The sequence below is a fragment of the Stenella coeruleoalba genome, assembly GCF_951394435.1.
Source record: "Stenella coeruleoalba genome assembly, chromosome: 17".
Lineage (NCBI taxonomy): Eukaryota > Metazoa > Chordata > Mammalia > Artiodactyla > Delphinidae > Stenella > Stenella coeruleoalba.
The window spans coordinates 45,901,301-45,917,758 of record NC_137163.1 but is presented as its reverse complement, the minus strand read 5'-3'; the positions used below and the strand labels follow the sequence as shown (position 1 = coordinate 45,917,758).

The 16,458-nt window shown below is 38.9% G+C and overlaps 1 pseudogene across 1 annotated transcript; it reads left to right on the top strand.

Annotated features, from left to right (window-relative positions):
• The first annotated feature begins 5,246 nt into the window (after positions 1–5,246).
• LOC307176360 (ferritin light chain-like) lies at positions 5,247–16,194 on the top strand (annotated as a pseudogene). The gene is made up of 2 exons: positions 5,247–5,527; positions 15,505–16,194. The product of its transcript is annotated as a ferritin light chain-like (transcript).
• Positions 16,195–16,458: the final 264 nt, after the last annotated feature.

Below are 16,458 nucleotides of genomic sequence, written 5' to 3'. Positions count from 1 at the left end.
AATATTATAAAAAAATATACATATATAGCATTACTGATGTAGAATCTTTGTTTAAAGACAATAATTTCAATAGCAGAGGGAACGTTACCATTGCAGGCTTCCGATAACCTCTATATTTCTCAGATTTCATGCTAAATCATATAATGCCATATTGTGTCTGAAGCTATTTTTTCAATAGTCCGTTTTCTTAAATGGACTAGCAATGCCGTAAATACTGAGGAACATTTTGGCTCCCAAATCCTAAAGCCATCCTCATTATGCCTGGGTGATCATGGGGACGTCATCGGAACTACCAGAGGACTGGCTGAAATACCAGTGTTCTGGCCAGCTTACAAATCAGAAATTATACAGAATCCAATTTTATTTTTTTGTTAAGTAATTCCTATGAGGCTTTTGGGATGTCAATGTAAAGTCCTTTCATGTGTAATCTTTATCCATTAGATAGGGAACAATGCCAATCCCCGTCATAAATACTTTCACAACCTGACACTGAAAATCCACTGTAGGGCATAGGACCTGCAAATAGGATGTGAATCACACACATCCACTCATTCAGACAATCCACAAATGTTCATTTTTAAGTCTACTATATGCCAATAATATACCGGCCTCTCAGATGCTAGACCATGCTAAATGCTGAAACAGACATACTCAGTTCGGGCCCTCCTGGAACTTATTACCTACAGAAGTGCCTTCGTTGTAAATGGTCAGGTCTCAGCCAATGCTATTATCATCAGCAGGTGACCAAAGGATAGAGCTTGCTTTCTAAACAAGCTCCACACTCTTTGCTTTCAACATTTTTGTTTTCCTTCAAGGCACATAATCCAGTGGTCAGTTTCTCCCAGTTAGTGAGGTTTGGGGAAAAGGTACCCAGTGAACAATTCCTTGTGGCCTCACTCTTTCCTCACACTCTCCTCTGTGGTTTTGAGCTAAAGAGACCTGGATTAAAGTCACTTGCTCTAACCTTATTATTTTAAAATACGGCTGCTCCTGCTTTGAGGATTTCCACTGGACCAACACAGCAGCAAAGCAGCACTGAATCAGAAGCAGGTAAATTTCAAAATGACAGCTCTAAACATATCCACTCTCCTTTTGTTCTTCTCCTATCGCTTTGCTCTGAACACCTCTGCCCTGAGGCTTTGCCTTTACCCTTCTCTGATTACTGCTCCAAAAGGGTTTCCAAGAGCGGGGAGTATTTTATGGTTTCATTTGCTACCAAGTCCTTGGTGGAAACGGATGCTTGCTTCCTGATTCTTACTAATTCCACACTCACATCATCAACACAAAAATCATCATTAAAAAAAAAATTTCCTCAGCTTCATATTTCTTCTGGGCCAACACTGAAAGAATATTTTCAAAGAAACACTGTCCTCTCTCCTTTGCTCTTCTGAGTTTCACGTTCTTACCTCCAGTCTCATTTTCAACCCTTATTACAGGATGCATCACAAAAACAGAAGAAAGTTCTTTGTGCTGTCCTGTACCAGCTAATTATTCTAATTTGTTCTGTTTCTACCGAACAGAATGCGAAATCAACACAAAGGCTGATTATGCGACCTCTTCCAAGGGAATGGTCTGAGAGTTGTCTATTTACTAATGAAGCTCAGTGTGTATTAAGGGTTGACTGAAGCAATCATCAGGAATTTTCATCCCTTAAATTAGTCTTTTCTACCAGATGCACATCTTTCATTTCGGATAATATAACTTTTAAGTTCAGGATACAACTGGACAAAAGAAAAAAAGGTAACCAACACAACATTTGCAGTAATAACACAGTAACAGCTATCATCCTTCCCTGAGGAATTCAGCCTACTTTATGGACACAATTTAGTACAAACTCATAAGAAAGCTAACAAAGCCCCAAACCACTTCACAAGAGCGTAGAGAGGTAAAGGTCAGAAATTATTACTGCCAGACCCAGCAGACAATGGCACCTACCGGAAAGAGCACAGGACAGGAAAACCTGGAAGCCTGTGTTCCAGTTTTGGTTATTCCTGTAAGCATTAGTACGATCTGAGTGAACTCAGCCTGCCCTGCTTTTTCCGTTTATAAAAACCTACATCATCCTCTCAGTAGAATGAAATGCCACATCTGAAAAGTTGCAGATCTCTTTAGGAAAGAAAAAAGCTCATGCTTTCCAACCAAAATGGAATAATTCAGTCAATGGAGACTTAATAAAAATCTGCCATAAAGCAATTGTTTACTTGAAATCTATCTTTTGTGGTATATTTATTGGGGTAAGGAGTGTAAGCAAATCATAATTAGAGTTACCGATTATTCCAGAAATCAAGGTCATTGAGTTCAGATTCCAACTTTGACCCTGACCCAGGCTTACAGAGATGTAAGATGTCCCAATACCTCATATCCACCATACATGGGAGAAACAAGGTATGCAGACAGATCCTCTTATAAATATCCCATATGTCGTGGTTTTAATACATGGTCTCAGATTCATTGCCATTCTTCGCATCCAGATGTGGGCATTTTCCCTTGAATTTAGGCAGGCTTTCCATGGCTTCAAACAATAGAGCAGGGGTCAGTAAATTATGGCTGGTGGGCCAAGTCTAGGCCTCTACCAGCTTTTATAAATGAAGCTTTATTGGAACACAGCCATGTTCCTTAGTATATGTATTGTTTGTGTCTGTTTTCACATCACAGCAGCAGAGCTAAGTAGTTGCAAAAGAGACTGTATGGCTTGTAAAGCCTAAAATATTGACTGTCTGACACTTTATGGAAAAAGGTCTCCAACGCCTGCAATAGTATATAATGAAAGTGATGCTATGTAACATCTAAGACTAGGTCATAAAAGGTCATGCAGCTTTTGCATGATTCTCGTGGAATGCTTCAACCCTGGACACTCATTCTCTTGGAATACTCTATCTTGAATCCTAACTACCACGTTATGAGAAGTCCAAGCCACCTGGGCAGCCATCTATAGGCACTCCAGTCAACAGTCCTTGTTGGGCCCAGTCTTCAAGGGCCAGACATGTGAATTAAAATTATCTAGATGATTCCAGCTCCAGCCATCCGAATCCTCATGAGCTGAGGTTCCAGACATCAGTCATGGAGTAGAGACAAGCCATCTCCTCTGTGTACTGTTTGAATTGCTGACCCACAGAATCTGGGCACATATTAAAATTTTTGTTTATTTCACCACTAAGTTTGGACTTCTTTATTATGTAGCAATAGATAACTATAGCACTGTGTCTGTACACAGGATATCTACATTTCACAGAGCACAGATTTTTAGATGTGAATGTTGACTGCTCACTTTCTAAGAAGAACGTATACACACACATAGGTACAAAATGTTTATGTATATGTAAATATTAGACCTATATAAACTAATCTATATTATCCATAAAATGAGGGGGCCTTGATAATGGCTAACATTATTTTTCGGTATTTATTGTGTTCCAAGAACTGATAAATTCTTGCATTGTATGAATTTTCTCTTTCACCCTCATAGCAACTCCCTGAGAGAAGTAATGGTATCTCTATTTTATAGATGAGAAAACTGAGGCAAAAACAGATAACATGCTCAAGAGTACTCAACAAGTAAATTTTAGAGTCAAGATTTGAACCCAGGTTCTCAAGTTTTAGATCCCTTACTCATACTCACCAAGCTATATACTGAGGAAGGGGATGAAAGCTGACGCCATTACCTCATGCTCAAGAAGTTAGACAGAAACTTAGCAGGTATGGTAGAAAGAAGACAGGACTTGGAGTCGTAAGTCCAGAGCCTGAGTTATGAGATGAATTCTCCTCTCATCTAGATATAGGTTTGTTTTTAGAAAATGAAGAAGATCACTGCATATTTTGATTGTTAATTTCTGTACTTAATGATTACCAAAGAATGGAATTTTACCAGGGAGCTATTTTGCAATGACATAAATTATTGATTCAAACTCAAACCTTTATTATATATTATTGATTCAAAATGAAATCTTTATTAAGTCTCCCTTGCATCAGAAGTTTTTCCCACTCTTCATTTCTTTGAAACCCTTTCCTGTCTACTCTTGGCCAAAGCTTGAAGCCTAATTTAACACTTGGAAATAAAATAATGAAATAGTCATAACACAGCAATTCCAATGCCTACTGAAATGGAAGCTCTAAATAATTTTTCAGATAATTTAGGAAATTAAAAATATTTACATCATAGATGCAAAGACAGAAGTTACTTGTGTAATAAATGGTGAGACATAAAGTTTCTGGTCAAGTAGATTTGTTTAAATATGATCACTAATCTGAGTTCTACCCCTGTGCTAAAACCCAGTGACAGGTTGCATACAGCTTCTAAAGGGATAGTTCAGTGCATTGGGTCAAATTCATGCCATAAAATGTGGTATTAGTAGTAGTACTAGAAGACAGAGTGACTGTCTTCTTTGGGACATAGATGAAGACCCCAAGATAGACAATATCAAGGACAAATTATGTAGAATAAGATATTATCTCAGTCCTTGGAACATGTCATGCAGGATAGAACAAGAAGTAGATTTATTATCAAGTACATGAAGCCAGAGACAGTAAGCAATGAGTGGTAGTTGGTTAAAATAGACAGGTTTTAGAAGCAGAGGCATGGATGTAGAAAACAAACTTAGGGTTACCAGGGGATTGTGGCAGGGAGGCTAAATTGGGAGATTGGGACTGAAATATACACACTACTATACATAAAATAGATAACTAATAAGAACCTGCTCTTCTTATTAGCCCAGGGAACTCCATTCAGTACTCTGTAATGGGCTATTTGGAAAAGACTCCAAAAAAAAAATAAAAGTGGGGCTTCCCTGGTGGCACAGTGGTTGAGAGTCGGCCTGCTGATGCAGGGGACACGGGTTCGTGCCCCGGTCCGCGAAGATCCCACATGCCGCGGAGCGGCTGGGCCCGTGAGCCATGGCTGCTGAGCCTGCGCGTCTGGAGCCTGTGCTCCACAACGGGAAAGGCCACAACAGTGAGAGGCCCGCGTACTGAAAAAAGAAAAAAAAAAAGTGTATATATGTACATGTATAACTGATTCACTTTGCTGTACACCTGAAACTAACACAACACTGTAAATCAACTATACTCCAATAAAAATTTTTAAAAAAATAGGTTTTAAGAACCATAGTCAGGGAGCAGTGTGGATTGGAAAGACCTGGCAAGAAAAATTTCTGCATCCTCAGACAATGCTCCCCAAGCTGGCTATTGCAAGGGTGAGCATTTAAGAGATATTTGACCTAAGGAGGACATGAGATTAACAATCTATCCCAATGTGCATGAATTATTCTCCTCGGTGCTATCAGAAATCAGATGGCATCCTAGAGCAGGGGTCAGCAGATCTTTTTTGTAAAGGGTCAGATAGTAAATATTTTGGATTTTCTGTACCATACGTCTCCATTGCAACTGCCCATCTGCTGCTGCAGCACAGAAACAGCCATGCACAATACGTTAATGAATGGATGCGGCTGTGTTCAAGCAAAACGTTATGTACAAAACCAGGAGTCAAGCGAGATCTGAACAGTGGGCCAGAGTGTGCGGACGCCAGTTCTGGGTCAGTGTTCACAGCTGAATGAGTCATGAGGCCTTAAGTTCCAGTTCTCATTGTACTACTTTCTACCTGGGTGAACTTGGGTTCGTCCTTTTATTTATATGGGCCACTGTATTAGTCAAGGTTCTCCAGAAAAACAGAACCAACAGCATGTGTATACAATGTGCCCATATATACTGACAGATATAGATCTAGATATCGATATTGATACCTAGATCTATATCCATATCTATATAAAGATAGAGAAAGAGAGAGAGATTTTAAACAATTGGTTCACACAATAATAGAGGCTTGGTAAATTCAAAATCTGCAGGTTAGGCTGTCTAGAGACTCTCGGAAGAGTTGCAGTTCAATTTCTGTAAGTCTTCTGGCAGAATTCCTTTTTGCGACAGGGAGGTCAGTCTTTATTAAGAGCTTCACCTGATTGGATGAGGCCCATGCATATTATGGAGGATAATCTGCTTTACTCAAAGTCCACCACAAATTTAATTATGAATTTCATCCAAAAACACCATCACAGGGACTACCCTGCTGGCACAGTGGTTAAGAATCCGCCTGCCAATGCAGGGGACACGGGTTTGAGCCCTGGTCTGGGAAGATCTCACATGCCGTGGAGCAACTAAGCCCATGCACCACAGCTACTGAGCCCGTGCACCTAGCGCCCATGCTCTGCAACAAGAGAAGCCACCGCAATGAGAAGCCCGCACACCACAACAAAGAGTAGCCCTCGCTTGCTGCAAATAGAGAGAGCCCACGTGCAGCAACGAAGACCCAATGCAGCCAAAAATATAAATAAATAAAACATAAAAATTTAAAAAAACACAAAAACACCATCACAGAAATATCCAGAATAATATTTGACCAAATAACTGGCCATGGTGGCCCAGACAAATTGACATGGAAAATTCACCACATAAGCCACAGTTTTGTCACCTGTTACTGAGAAATATGACTTATCTGAGCTATTTTGATACCTAGAAGGTACCTTCTAGAGGTAACACCCTCAGTATTTTACATGGTAGGCAGTAGAGGGAATGAGCCCATTTGCCCAATCATATGACACCTAAAGGATAAAATTCTGTCTTCTCTCTCCAACCCACAAGGATGAATGCCCAAAAATACATCACTTATATCTGCTTTAGCTAACATAGGATAGGTCTGGAACAGACCTATGCTCCCAGTAAGTCTCATGAAATGCTGTTTCATTAAGGGGAGACTTTACATGCTAAGATTAGAAGCAAAAGAGGGTGGTGGATGAAAAACTGCCCGAGGATATAAGCTCATGCAAGGAAGCAGGAGAGAGAATGGGTATCCGAAGATGTGCGCTCTGAGCCAACACTAATTCCACAGCATCAGGTTATAATTCAGGCAGCCCAACCGCTGGGGTTTTTTTCCCCTTCTTCTTTTCCCCCAAAGAGGGACAAGCATACTGACAAAGGAAGAGCATCAGTCACCACAGATAAATTCCTTTTTAGAGGTGATCTCGCAAATGATTTGGCTCAGTGTAGACTATGATTTGGCTCCCCAAACCATAAGCTAGAGCATTTCATTCCAGGTCCCTCCTCAAATATCCATGATAGGCAAAACTCTGGCATCAAGTAGGTCTTGAAATCTCCCCAGGTGATTATAATATGCAACCAGGGCTGAGAATCTGGAGATGTAGAGCAAATTTAAATTGAACTTTAGTTAAACAGTAAAACAAGCTCTGACTCTACTGGCTGGAGCTAGACAAGGGATATGGATTTAGTGGGATGAGAAGATAAAGGACACCAGGGAGTAAATCAAATGCTTTACACCTGTGCTTAGCTAAATGTTACTCAGATAATTCAGACAATCTTACAGCACCTGAACCCTGAAATTCCTTAGTTCTGTTTAAAAAAAAGTAACTCTTCAAGTAACTGAACTCTGAGAATCATGCCAATCATAAAGAAAAAGAAGAAACCTTATTTTTTGAATTAGTTGATTTCATATATACTGTTTCACTTTCATGATATTAACTAGTTATCTTTCTTTCCATTTTATGTTTGAGGAAAGTAAGGCTTTAAAGTCTCAGTAATTTTCTCAAGGTCACTTGTTAAGGGTGTGGTAGGCAGCATAATGGCTCCTAAAAATGCCCTCACCCTAATCCCTAGAACCCAATAATATGTTACCTTACATGGTAAAGAGGACTTTGCAGATATGACTGAAGTTATAGGCCTTGAGATAGAAAGATTATCCTGGATTACCTCATGGAACAAATCTAATTGCATGAGTCCTTAAAAGCAGAAAACCATTCCCAACTGTAGAAAGAGAAAGAGAGAGATGTCCTAATAGAAGCAGAATCAGAGAGATGCAACATTTTGGGTTTTGTAGGTGGAGAAAGGGGACTCTGAGTCAAGGACTACAAGTGACCGCTGGAAGCGGATAAAGTCCAGGGAACAGAAACACCCCTAAGAGCCTCCAGAAAAGAATGTAGCTCTGCCAACACTTTTTTTTCTTTTTTAACCATCTTTATTGGAGTATAATTGCTTTACAATGGCGTGTTAGTTTCTGCTTCATAACAAAGTGAATCAGCTATACATATACATATATCCCCATATCTCCTCCCTCTTGCATCTCCCTCCCACCCTCCCTTGCCTATCCCACACATCTAGGTGGACACAAAGCACAGAGCTGATCTCCCTGTGCTTTGTGGCTGCTTCCCACTAGCTAGCTCTTTTACATTTGGTAGTGTATATATGTCCATGCCACTCTCTCACTTCATCCCAGATTACCCTTCCCCGTCCCTGTGTCCTCAAGTTCACTCTCTATGGCTGCGTCTTTATTCCTGCCCTGCCCCGAGGTTCTTCATAACCATTTTTTCTTGTTTTTTTAGATTCCATATATATGTGTTAGCATATGGTATTTGTTTTTCTCTTTCTGACTTACTTCACTCTGTATGACAGTCTCTAGGTCAATCCACCTCACTACAAATAACTCAATTTCATTTCTTTTTATGGCTGAGTAATATTCCATTGTATATATGTGCCACATCTTTATCCATTCATCTGTCGATCCTGCCAACACTTTTACTCAATTGAGACCAATGTCAGACTTGTAAGGTAATAAATTTACGTTGTTTTGAGTCACTAAAGTTGGGATAATTTGTATGAAAGCAATAAAAAAAATACAGAGGTCCTACAAGAGCCAGGCTATATATTTATACTTAAGTATTTCTGAAATGAATTTAACCTTGTGATTGACAGCAGCAGCAGCAGCAGCTTCCAAGGGATCCCACCACACACCTGAGGCAAAAGGAGCCTAATACAAAGCAGTGACAGCAGCAGGTCACTGCCCCACACTTGGGGTAGAGGGGGACTTGATCTACTGTAGCAGCAGCATAGCCTGAATGGGAACCCATCCTCCTGTGGCACTAGTCCCATCAACATTAGTCTAATCTGCTAGCATCTGCTGTGCCAGCAGGCCCAACATATACAAACCCTCCAACTCAGTAGTATTAAGTGAGCCAGGCTCAGTGTTTCCTGAAACTCATATCCAGCTGCACTGGAAATCCAAGATATCACCTACTGTTATGAAAACATAAACAATAACAGAAGACTGGGAACTTCAGAAAGAAAAGGGGAACAATGGAATGGGTGAAAACAAATGGGGTAAATATAAGAGACTATCATTAGCCTCATGAGTTTCTTAAATTCTATATGATGGTCAAAGCAAAAATGATGACACCATCTGATGGGGTTCTCAATGTAGAGAAAGGAAATACTACAGAAAATCATACTTTAAAACTGGGGAATATTAAGAGACCTAAATGGAAGTAAAATTTTGAAACTTCACTTGAAGTAATGAAACACTGATTCCAGTAGGCTATGATAAGTTACATATGTATACTGTAATGCCAAAAGCAACCACTAATCAAACTATACAAACAGTATACACAAATGATTATAAATGAATTAAATTAAAATGGACTTATTAGAAAAGGTTTAAGTAACCCACAAGAAGGAAAAATAAGGGAAACACAGGATTGAGAAACTAAGGTAAAAGACGAAACAAAAAATAACATGGTAGACCAAATCTTTGACATGGCAATAATTACATTAACGGTAAATGATCTAAATAACCAAGTCAAAGACAGAGATTGGAAGAGCAGATTAAAAAATCGCAAGCATGATCCAACTATATACTGTCTATAAGAAGCTTACTTTAAACATCATGATATAGGTAGTTCAAAGTAAAAGGATGAAAATGATATACCATGTGAACATTAATCAGAAAAAGCAGGAATGGCTATATTAATATCAGATAAAGTAGACTTCAGCGCAAAGGAAATTATTAGGGGCAAAGAGGGTCATTACATAAAGATAACAGGAATAATCCACCTAGATGACCTAGTGATACTAAATGTGTGTGCACCAAACAACAGAACTTCAAAATGCATGAAGCAAACACTGAAAAAGGTAAAAGGAGAAAGTTTTAAATCCACAATTATTATTTGAGACTTCAACACAGCAATTTATACAACTACCAGAGAGAAAAATCAGCAAGGATATGGAAGAACTGAAAACATCATCAATCAACAGGATATAACTGACATTTAAAGAACACACTCAGTAAGAGCAGAATACATATTCAAGTGTCCATGGAACATTCACTCATATACCATATACTGGTGATAAAAAACCATTAGCAGATTTAAAAGAATTAAAATCATAGAGAGTATGTTCTCTAGCCATAATGGAATCAGACTAGAAATCAATAAGAGAAAGACAACAGGAAAATCTTCAATCACATGAAAACTAAACATCACACTTCCAAATAACTCATGGGTAAAAAAGACAGCATCAAGGAAAAAATTTTTAAATGCATAGAATAAAAGAAAATGGAGATACAACAGATCAAAGTTTGCGGAATGAAGTGAAAGCAATGCTGAAGTTTATAGCACTAAATTGGGAAAGAAAATATTTCAAAGCAATAATCTAATTTTCTATATTAAAATAGTAAAAAAGGAAGAGGACAAAACACTAAACAAGCAGAAAGAAGGAAATAATAAAGATGAAACAGAAATCCATGAAACTGAAAACAGGAAAATAGGGGGGAAAATCAATGAAACAAAAGGCTGGTTCTTTGAAATAAGCAATCTAACCAATAAAGATCTAGAAAGACTGATAAAGATTAAACAGAGAGATGGCACAAATCACAGATATCAGAAATGCAACCAGGGATACCATGACATATCCTGCAGGTTAATGAGGGACAAGTTACTATGAACAAGTCTACACTATAAATTCAAAAATGTAGATGAAATGGGCCAATGTTTCTACACCCAAAACTACCAAAACTCAGCCAAGATGAAATAGATAATCTCAATTTTCCTGTAACCATTAGAAACACTGGTTTTTCATTTAAAAACTCCCAAAAGAAATGTTCAGGCTTAGATGTTTCACTTTTACCCAAGACTTAAAGAATTAACACCAATTTTACATGATTTGATAAGAAATAGAAGTAGAGGGAACAGTTTCTAATTAATTTTATGAAGCCAGTATTACCTTGATACCAAAACCAGACAGGGATAGTATAGAAAGAAGAAACCTACAGACCAATATTTTTTATGAAATTGGCTGAAAAACCCTCAGCCAAATATTAGCAAATTAAATCCAAGTGACCAAGTGGGATTTATTCCAGTTATGCAAAATTGGTTAAATATTTGAAAATTAAACAGTGTAATCCACCATATCCAATAGATTAAGGGGGAAAGGTCATGTGATCCTATCCATTAATGCAGAGAAAGCATTTGACAAAATCCAATCCCATTCATGATTTTAAAAAAAGAAGAAAAAAAACTCCAAGCAAACTAGGAATAGAAAAGGAGCATACTGAAACTCATAAAGATGATCTACAAACAACCTATACCGACATTATATTTAACTGTGAAAGACTGGATGCTTTCTCTGTAAGATCAGAAACAAGGCACCGATATCTGCTCTCACCACTTTTATTAAATATATCACTGGAGGTTCTAGTAAGAAAATAAAGCAAAAATAAATAAATACATAAATTTAAAAGTTAAATTTTTTAAAAGTTTATTTAAAAGATAAAAGGACTATTCCTACTACGTTGCATAGGAAGGAACATATCCTACTGAATGTTGAATAGTAATATATCCTATTATACTGAATAAGGAAAAGTAAAACTGTCTGTATCTGAAGATGAGATGATAATCTAAATGGAGAAAATACCAAGGAATCCACAAAAAGCTTGAGAAATAATATTAGTTTGTAAATGATTTAGAGTACAAGATCACCACAATTTTATCAAATTATATATTAATAACAAATGTGTAGAAGGTTAAATAAAAATATGTGATGCCATTTACAACTGACCTAAATAAATACTTAAATATAAGCCCAATAAGACATTTATAGGACCTCTAGACTGAAAATTACAAAATGCTGATGAAGAAAAATTTTTAAGTCGCAAACAAATAGGGAGACATACCTTGTTCATGGATTAGAAAACACAACATGATAAAGATGTCAATTCTCCCCAAGTTAAGAGGCTTAACACAATTACTCTTAAAATGCCCTCAAGGTTTTTGTGGATATAGACAAGCTTATTCTAAGATTTATATGGTAAGAAGAGGCTGAAGAATAGCTAAAACAACTTGTAAAGGAAGATGAAAATGGGAGGAATTAATCTACCCAATTTCAAGAGTTTGCAGTAATGATGGAGGGTAGATACATAGATCAATGGAATGGAATAGAGAACCCAGAAATAGACTGACATCAATACATATAACTTGTTTTTGACAGCAGTGCAAAAGCTATCAAGGAAGAATAGACTTTTCAAAAAATGGTACTGAAACAGTTGGACATCCCTCGACAAAAACAAACAAAAAATGAACCTTAACCTCCACACCTTACAAAAATTAAATCAAAGTGGATCATAATCTTAAATGTAAAAGCAGGACATTTTTAGAAAAAAAAATAGGAGAGAATGTTTGGCATCTAGAACTAGGGGAATAATTCTTAGACTTGACACCAAAAGTATGATCAATAAAGGCAAAAACTGATAAATTGGATCTCATCAAAATGAGTTAAAAATGCTTCATAGAAGATCCTTTTAAGTGGATGAAAACTCAAATTACACAGTAGGAAAACATATTTGAAAATCCCATATGAGACAAATGACTTGTATCTATAATATACAAAGAACTCTCCAAACAACTTAAAAAAATCCAACTAGAAAATAGGCAGAAGACAGGAACAGACATTTCATGGAAGAGAATATACACACGGCAAAGGAGCACATGAAAAGATGCTCAGCATCATTAGCCATTAGGGAAATGCCAATTAAGACCATAATGAGATGTCAGAGAGTAACTAAAATTAAAGTATAGTGACAACATCAAATGCTGGCGAGTACATAGAAAAATTATATCACATCACTGGTGGGAAAATAAAATGGTTTAGCCACTCTGATCAACAGCTTGACAGTCTCTTTTAATCCTAAAAGTAGATTCACCCTACAACGCAGTAATTGTACTCTTGAGCATTTATCCAAAAGAAACAAAAACTTAATTAAGTTCCCACAGAAACTTACACATAAATGTTCATAGCAGTTTTATTTATAATAGCCCAAAACTGGCAACTACCCAAATGTCTTGCAGTGGATGAATGTTGAAACAAATTGTGATAAAATCTTATGATAGAATACTACCGAGCAACAGAAAGGAACAAATTATTAATATACGCAAAAATTGAAATGAACTTCAAGGGAATGATGCCGAGGGAAAAATTTTGAAAAGCCGATCTCCGAAGATTAAGTAATTCATGATTATGTTTACATATTATTCTTAAAATAACAAAACTGTGGAGATGGAGAACAGAGTAGAAGTTGCCAAGGGTTAGAGTGGGGGTAGAAGGTACAGCGGGGGAACTCTGTGAGGTTTTTGTGGTTCCAGTACAAATAATACAGCAATCTTGGTTTTAATCCCTAAAGATTTCTAAAAGCAATTCCTAATAAGAGGTGTCCAGATATTTAGCAATGGCAGATTAGAGGTATAGCTCCCCAACATAACAACTTCAAAAGAGAACATACTAATTCAATGCATATGTTAATTTCAAAAAAAAAAGGCCAGTCACAATACTTAAATGGTATATATCTTAACTATATTATTCTAAGTATCCAGCTATACCAGATGGACTAGCAAGATTTTCTGTACATTCAACCTTATTTAAGACAGTAAATCTTATAATAAGACAGTTAGAAAAAGAAAAAAAAAACAAACCTCAACTACAGTTGGATATTCTCATAGGAAGATGAGGTGAAAATATGCAGCAGCGGTTCAAAAGCTTAAGCAGTGGCACCTAAATTTGGTTGTGCATTAGAATCATCTGAAGCACTTTTTAAAAACCCTCACACTGACGGTTGGTCATCGTAGACCAATAAAATCATTTTAAATCTCCTCAGACGATGCCAATGTCTAGCCAGAACTGAGAACCAGCGGACTAAGCAGAAGGGGATGTTTCTACAAAGATCTCTTAACAATAAGTCCTTTCACCCAATCAGATTTACCTCCCTGCAAAGGGCTAAAGAACGCTAGTGTTGTCCATACTTGCTTAGCTTTAATTAGCACTTGTGACTTGCCCAAAACCTAGATCATGTTTCCCCTAAATTTCATGTTATTCCCTATGTTTTTCAAACCCAGGGCTAAGGGGTTTGCCAGGATGAGATTTTAAGTGCTCACACAGGGGAAGTCCCTGGCAAACCAGGACAGCGGTCCCTCTACATTGAAATGTAAAGCATCCTAAATAACCCTGCCACTGCTCCCAGATCCTAGTCTGTGCCAACCAGTGGAGAAAAGGCATTCTCCATTACTACCACGGCAAATGCTGCTGTACTTGCCTTGGCTGGTCCCTATCTTTTCCAGGCACCACTCCCCTTCACCTGCTGGTGGACGCTTTGGCCAGCTGACAATGCAGATATTTTCAAACTTTAAGGTGAATAAAAATCATCTGGAGGGCCTGTTATAACAGAGATCACTGAGCCCCACCAGAGTTGCTGATTCCATAGGGCTGGGACAGGGCCCTAAAACTTGAATATCTGACACTTTATCAGGGGACGCTGGTAAAACTGGTCAGGTTGTTACCGAATGCAGGTTCGTGTGTCTGAAGCACAGTGAGGCCAAACAAACCTAAAGGTTGGAGTCTGGAGCAGAGAAAGGTTTATTGCAGGATCGAGCAAGGAGAGGGGTGGCCCGAGTTCCAAAACACCCTGAAATCTCCAAAGGATTTCAGCAAAGCATTTTTAAAGGCCAGGTGAGGGAGGGACGTCCCAGGGAATGTGATCAGCTCATGCACAATCCTCTGATTGGTTGATGTGGAGGCCACAGGGCAGGTAACATTATCCATCCTTAGGTGCCAGAAGGTCTGGGGGCTACGTGCTCATGATCATCAAGGAGTTGATTTCTTCCATTGGGTGGTGGTTTTTAGCATCTGAAAACTCAAGAAATATGCCTGAGATACTATTATCTGAGTACTTCAGAGAGGAACTACAGCAGAGGATATGGGGGATGGGTCTGTCCTAGGAAGGCCCCATAGGGTACTGCTTGGTTACAAGATGACCATACTTTGAGAACCACTGCTCTAGTGGCTTGGAATGTTCAGAAAGTAATGGAAGAATCCCTTCCCAGGTCTAGATTCTAGTACCGCCAGCTATTTTGGTGGGGGGAAGGGTAAGTTTTGTCCTTGCTTGGACTTCTTGTTCATTTATATCAAAGCCTATTTGAGGCAGTGCGCTCGGCAGTCCTGCAGTTCTGTCTTTTGCTTCAACAGTGTTTAGAATGAACAGACCCAGGGACGCTCCTTGCTCCAGCCCCCGACCACCCTCCAACCTTTCTTCCTGTCGCAACCTTTGGAATCAGCCACTCAGCTATCCTCAGCCTCCAGGACAGGGCAACACCGTTGTTTGAGCTTAGCTCCTTATCACTGATCAACCACGAGTTCCCAGGTGCGTCAGAATTATTCCATCGAGGTGGAGGCCGCCGTCCACCGCCTGTTCAACATGCATCTGGGGACACTTACCTCTCTCTGAGCTTCTATTTCGACAGCAACAATGGGACTCTGGACAGTGTGGGCCACAGTTTTCGCCAACTGGCTGAGGAGAAGTGTGAGGGCGCCCAGCGTCTCTTGAAAATGCAAAACCAGTGCTGTGGCCGCGTCCTCTTCCAGGATGCGCGGAAGCCTTCTCAAGATGAGTGGGGTAAAACCCAGGACGCTGTGGAAGCCGCCATTCTTAGGGAGAAGAGCCTGCACCAGGCACTATCAGATCTGCGCACCCTGGGTTCCGCCCGCGCAGACTCCCACCTCTGTGATTTCCTGGAGAGCCGCTTCCTGGAGGAGCAGGTGAAACTCATCAAGAAGATGGGCGACCACCTGACCAACCTCCGCAGGCTGGCTGGTCCGCAGGCTGTGCTGGGCGAGTATCTCTTTGAAAGGCTCACCCTCGAGCACAAACAGGAGTCTCTGAAGTCCAGCGGCCTCTGAGGAGCCCCTCTGGCATCAGAGCTTCTGCCTGAAGCCCTGCTCTGCAGCTACTAGGCAGCTTTGTAACCGCCCTGGAGCCCTCTTCCAAGCCTTGGACCAAATGGAAACAATAACGCTTTTTGCAGAAGGAAAAAAAAAAAGCCTATTTGAAACACAAACAGAATAAAGAGGAAAAAAAGAAATATATATATATATGTATATATATATATATTCATGTATTTTTTCTTTAAAAATTTATTTTACTGAAGTATAGTTGATATACAATGTTGTGTTAGTTTATGCTGTACAACAAAGTGATTCAGTTATACATATATATAATTTTTCATATTCTTTTCCATTATGGTTAATTACAGGACATTGACTATAGTTCCCTGTACTATACAGTAGGACCTTGTTGTTTATCCATCATAT